The sequence below is a fragment of the Limulus polyphemus genome, unplaced genomic scaffold (genome assembly GCF_000517525.1).
Source record: "Limulus polyphemus unplaced genomic scaffold, Limulus_polyphemus-2.1.2 Scaffold173, whole genome shotgun sequence".
Taxonomy (NCBI): domain Eukaryota; kingdom Metazoa; phylum Arthropoda; class Merostomata; order Xiphosura; family Limulidae; genus Limulus; species Limulus polyphemus.
The window spans coordinates 579,709-585,752 of NW_013665783.1; the positions used below are offsets into that span (position 1 = coordinate 579,709).

The following is a 6,044-nucleotide window of genomic DNA, read 5'->3' on the forward strand; positions in this document are numbered from 1 at the left end:
TCACACTTATAGTCCACTCATGGACATCAAGTGCGGAAACTGTTTATGCGGTTACGGGACGCGAGTTGTAAACCTTCAGCTTCACAATCCGGATCAGTAAGCCAGGCTTGGCAAGAACCTTATACAAAACGAAATGAATACGTTAAATTTGCCTAAAATAGTTTTTTTTTTAGATGCACACACTCCTAGTGGATCGGCGTTGTGTCTGAAGCCTTATAACGTTAAAAATATTTTCAATACTCGCGGTGGGCACAGCACAGATAGCCCATTGTATAGCTCTTTGCTTAACAACAAACAAATTTTGGATGGACAAGTAAAGTACAAAATAAATGCAATGCCTCCTAAAAACACAAAATAAAGGTCCTTGGTAAAGCACGTGGTCGATTCTTCTGTAACTATTTTCAACTCACGAAATGGAACACAGCAAGTGACAGAAGTCACCAACAAGTACGTTTCTACAAAGAATAAACCGACTGACGACATGAATACAAATTAACCTTTTTCATTTAGCCAAATAAATCAAATAGCATTTACTGCCATGGCATCAAAACGGCCAATTTCGTACGATTAACAACGAATCTCTGACTCAACCAGAGCACGTTCGCTATTTCACCTCCGGAAAGTACACTTCCGGTATTTCCTCAACCCTCTGGTAAATTTTACGAAATATGCACTATCGTATGAGGAACCCAACAGCGTTCATCAATCAAAAAACAAAACAAAACAAAAATGGAAAAGAAACAATAATTACTTTTTTACTGGTAAAATGATGATTTTTTTTCTCTTTGTTTCAAAACTTTGTCTGATGTTATTCTAATGGAACATTTAAAAAGATGTAGATGCAATTACGACGGGATGCAAGTTGCAGAGAAAACAGGGAGTAAGGAGTGGTCAAAGAAGAATTTCCGATGGCTCCAATAAAAATTCCAAGTCTGCATACTGATTGGATATCTTCGCAGAATTTTCGGAAGACATGGAAAGCCATGACCAGAGCGAAGAAAATGGTTACCTTTGAGGCGATATTAAACTGCTACGACCACTATATCCACATAAAAAGGCACCGCGTAAGACTCGTAAGATTAAGACTACGGAACCCTATATTTTATTTCAACTTTTCTGGATTTCCTGATCACGTGTGGATCCCAAAATTACACAGTTGCTACCTAGAAACCATTGTTCTGACCAGTATTTTTAACTAAGTAACGATACTTAGAAACCATTGTTCTGACCAGTATTTCAACTAAACAACGCTACCTAGAAACCATTGTTCTGACCAGTATTTTTAACTAAGTAACGATACTTAGAAACCATTGTTCTGACCAGTATTTCAACTAAACAACGCTACCTAGAAACCATTGTTCTGACCAGTATTTTTAACTAAATAACGATACTTAGAAACAATTGTTCTGACCAATATTTTTAACTAAGTAACGATACTTAGAAACCATTGTTCTGACCAGTATTTTTAACTAAATAACGATAATTAGAAACAATTGTTCTGACCAGTATTTTTAACTAAATAACGATACTTAGAAACCATTGTTCTGACCAGTATTTCAACTAAACAACGCTACCTAGAAACCATTGTTCTGACCAGTATTTTATTCGGGGGGGGGGGCAGTGGTGGAAACATGTTCTTCACATGTTATTGAAGCTAGAACACCACGTAAATATAACAAATCAGATGTTATTGAAGCTAGGACACCACGTGAATATAACAAATCACATGTTATTGAAGCTAGGACACCACGTGAATATAACAAATCACTTGTTATTGAAGCTAGGACATCACGTGAATATAACAAATCACATGTTATTGAAGCTAGGACACCACGTGAATATAACAAATCACATGTTATTGAAGCTAGGATACCACGTGAATATAACAAATCACATGTTATTGAAGCTAGGACACCACGTGAATATAACAAATCACATGTTATTGAAGCTAGGACACCACGCAGATGGCTCTCGTGTAGCTTTGCGCGAAATTCGTAATAAACCAAACCATAACGCCATTATATATCAGGATCTCAACATTGCTCAAAAAGTGTATTTTATTTTTGGTTCAGCACAGCTGTGCCGATGACAGTAACAAACACTGTAACTTTGAGTGTTCCGTGTCCTTTAGGTGTTTCTTTCCGAGGTTATAACATCTGTTTCCAAACATTGTGATGTATAGCCTAACATCCATGTGTTGACTCAGAGTTTCCTTATCGCTGAGCTCAGTGAGTGGTTTGTTTTTAAAGCTTAAAGCTATTTACGAAACTGAAACGAAAAAGTACTGCACTTTGTTATCTTAGTTGCACGTGATAAACAGAAGGTAAGAGATAGCAGTTCGGTTCGTATAGGATGCACGTGGTTCGCTCGTAAGGTTAAAACCTTAAGTAACGTAAAGCATAAAACTAATCTTCTATACATTTCATAACCTTATAACCACTGTACCGGAAAGCTTCGTAATCACGGACAGCAACGCATCATAAACCATTGATAGCTGACTCACATTTTACTCTTGTTGTTAAGCCGTAAATGGCAAAGGTCTTTCATTATATTGAATTTTAACGAACAAAATAGAATAACATTACAAGAGTTAGGGTTAATATAATGACATATAACAGTTCGTTCTTCATTTATTAATACGGAATATACAATCTGGTTAACTTTTACATTTTCTATTTATTTTATGTTGCAGGAAGTTGTTGTTGCAGTAATTTTTTAGCAGTTTGGTTTTTACGGGGCGGAGTTGCTAGCCCAGCGCCCAACCCTCTTCCTCCTTTCTCATCCTGGACTTGGGACCAGGCAATGGTTGTGGGCATCCCTGCCGGGGAACGAACCCGGTACTTTTGGATTAGAAATCCAACGCGCTATCCACTGCGCTATAAGGACGCGTTTTATGTAATACTAATCTTTAACAACAAAATCTGGGATTGAGTTCTATTTCAACATGTTAGTAAATAAAAAGAAAAAAATAATAATTCGTACTATTAAGGGTACGAGTTCGTTGTTTTAGAACAAAGCCACATTAGGTTACCTGCTGGATTTTAACGTTGTAAGTCCGTTGACCTACCAGTGCCCCACCTGGGGACTGTTTTAATATAAAAGAAATACGAAACAAATGCACATGAAAGGTGTGAATGTACATATGTTTAGTTCAGTACTTTTCACTCGTAATGGTATAACTTCACAAATTCACGACAACGCGTAGTACATTTATAATTTGTCCCCAGTGGCTCAGCGGCAACTAGGTTTTGATACCCACCGTGGGCAGAGCATAGATATCTCATTGTGTAGCTTTGTGCTTAACAACAAACATATATAATATGCTCAATTTGGGAGACAACCAATGTGAATTTTTTCACCCCTCCACATTTTGATATGACCTGTTGTAATTGATTTGACACTTTACTATTATTTTCGTTTTTTTGTTTTTACATACAGCGTTGTCATGGTTGTAGCACGGTCCCGTGTGAGAGCTATGTGTTGATTATATCAATTATAATTCTTTTTGTTTAATTTTTATTCAACGTTGTCATGGTTGTAGCACGGTCTTGTGTGAGAGCTGTGTGTTGATTATATCAATTCTAATTCTTTTTGTTTAATTTTTATTCAGCGTTGTTATGGTTCTAGTACGGTCCCGTGTGAGAGCTATGTGTTGATTATATCAATTCTAATTCTTTTTGTTTAATTTTTATTCAGCGTTGTTATGGTTCTAGTACGGTCCCGTGTGAGAGCTATGTGTTGATTATATCAATTCTAATTCCCTTTTTTTCATTTATATTTGAAATCTTTAAAACGACAAACTTCGATTGTGATACGAAGAACACGTACACCGTGTCCAGCCAATGCTATGAATTTTGGCAGATGTACATGTTAGAGGAATATGATGTTCCTGTTTATGTTTTGTTTTTGTTCTGATGCTAGCCAATATCTTTATTGTGCTAAATTAAGTGGATAATGTGATAATATGACAGATGTTCTTACAAAATATTCTTCACAAGAAAACGTGACAGAAGCGGTCAAAATTTGATATTTGATTTCTCCCCCCCCCGTAGCACAGCGATAAGTTTACGAACTTATAACACTTAAATCCAGGGTTCGATTCTCGAGGTGGACACAGCAGGCAGTCTAATGTATCTTTGTTCTGGAGATAAACAAAGATTTTGGAAGTTCATTTTCCTGCCAGTTGTTTGTTCACTTACATAAGTTAGGTTTAAGAACTTACAACGCTAAAATTTCGCTATCGGAATTACGATGAAACCTGACTATTCAGTTAGACGAGAGTAGCCCAAGAGCTGAAACTGGATGCTGTTGACAACCTGCCTTCCAGTATAGTGTATTCTAAAATTAGGAACGACAACGCGCAGATAGCTCTTGGTAGCTTTGCGCAAAAGTTATGAATAAAGAAACAATTCTAAATATAGGGTTTTAAATAAGAGTTATATGAATATTATGAACACGCGAACATAACTGTTCAATATTATGAATACATGAACATAACTACTGTGATCAAGGGGAATAACCTGTCGTATACACGTCATTTCTGTAATTTTTATTTCAAATATTCAAGTAACATTTAATGAAGGTGCAAAAATAAATAAATAACTAAAAGAAAAAAATTAAACAATCACATTTCTCTCTATAAAATATCTGTCAAATTTGTTAAATACATGTCAAAATTATGTATAGTGATATACTTTGGGTACCGTTGTTTCCGGATATGCTAATTTTATTCCTCTAAATTAATTCGAAAACACGTTTGGTTCTAACGTTCTAAAATCATCTTTAAACCGAATGTCTGAAAATAAACCAATTACAACAAGTCGTAAGCTACACATCTGTGAACTGAGTCAACACACTGTGTAATTTACTTTACTCATGGTATACTTTTTCGTGCTTGGCCCAGTTTTTTGGCTGTTCCTAAAGGATTAAAGCAAGGAGATGTGAATAATTTAGGAGGATAGAACCTAGAATGATTAGTGTTTCTTGTAAATAATATATCGTCAAGACGACGTCTTGGTCAATGTGTTTATTTCACTTAGTAGTCCGTCACGCATACTTTATTGTTTTTCTGAACATACGAAAATTTGGTTTATACTAAAGATGTTAAACTTTTTTACGGATCATTTACAGCCTTGTATGTTAATCTTAATTTTTCTATTTTGTTTGTTTGAAGTTAAGCACAGAGCTACACAATAGGCTATCTGTGCTCTGCCCATCATGGGTATCGAAACCCGGTTTCTAGCGTTATAAGTCCGCAGACATACCGCTGTACCACTGGGGGGCATTTTCTGTTTTAATGAGATAATAAAACACAAAATAAATAACATTATGTTTAGCACAGAAAGAATGAACATACAAGCGCAAACCTGTGAGGGTTTGTATTCATGTAAATGTGTCAGAAATGCAAATAATGATAAGAATTTGTGCTTTAGAAGGCCTGGATCGACTAAAACTAAGGCTGAGTAGAAATGTAAACAGTAGGAATGTCTTATTTGTGAACTGATTCCGAGAGAAGAATAAGAAGCTCTACAGTTTCATCATTTAATTAAATTTCGGAATGTTCAGTCACTCTTGTAATGTTGCTTCAATGAACAGTGAGCAACGTGAAACCTATTTTTCTATTTTCGCCGAAACACATTTTTCAGGTGGTTATTCGTGTTTGTTTATAACACATTGTAATTGATAATTGATCCATTTTCAAACTTTACGCAAGTAAGATTATTTCTTAAAACTAGAATCAACTGGGGTTCGATCCTGGGTAACCGATCAGTAGAGAGACGTTTTTTACCCACTAAACTACTAAAATTCGGGTAGGAGAACGTTTTGTTTTAATTGGTAAGTAAGAAGGACATTTGACTGGATTCTCGAATAACGCCAATCGACTTATAAGCCTCAGATTTTGTTTATGCTATTCTTTTTTTTGGAAGGTGGTGATAGTGGAAGAGCCGGTCTAGTTTATTTAATTAAAATACAAAAATATGAACGGTGTAAAATTGTTCTGCGAATTTAATCTACCGATAAACAGAACCCAGAAAAATTGTACC

The 6,044-nt window shown here is 35.6% G+C and overlaps 1 non-coding gene across 1 annotated transcript; it reads right to left on the minus strand.

Annotated features, from left to right (window-relative positions):
• Positions 1-2,813: 2,813 nt before the first annotated feature.
• On the minus strand, positions 2,814-2,886 carry Trnar-ucu. The gene has a single exon. It is a non-coding gene; the product is annotated as a tRNA-Arg (tRNA).
• Positions 2,887-6,044: the final 3,158 nt, after the last annotated feature.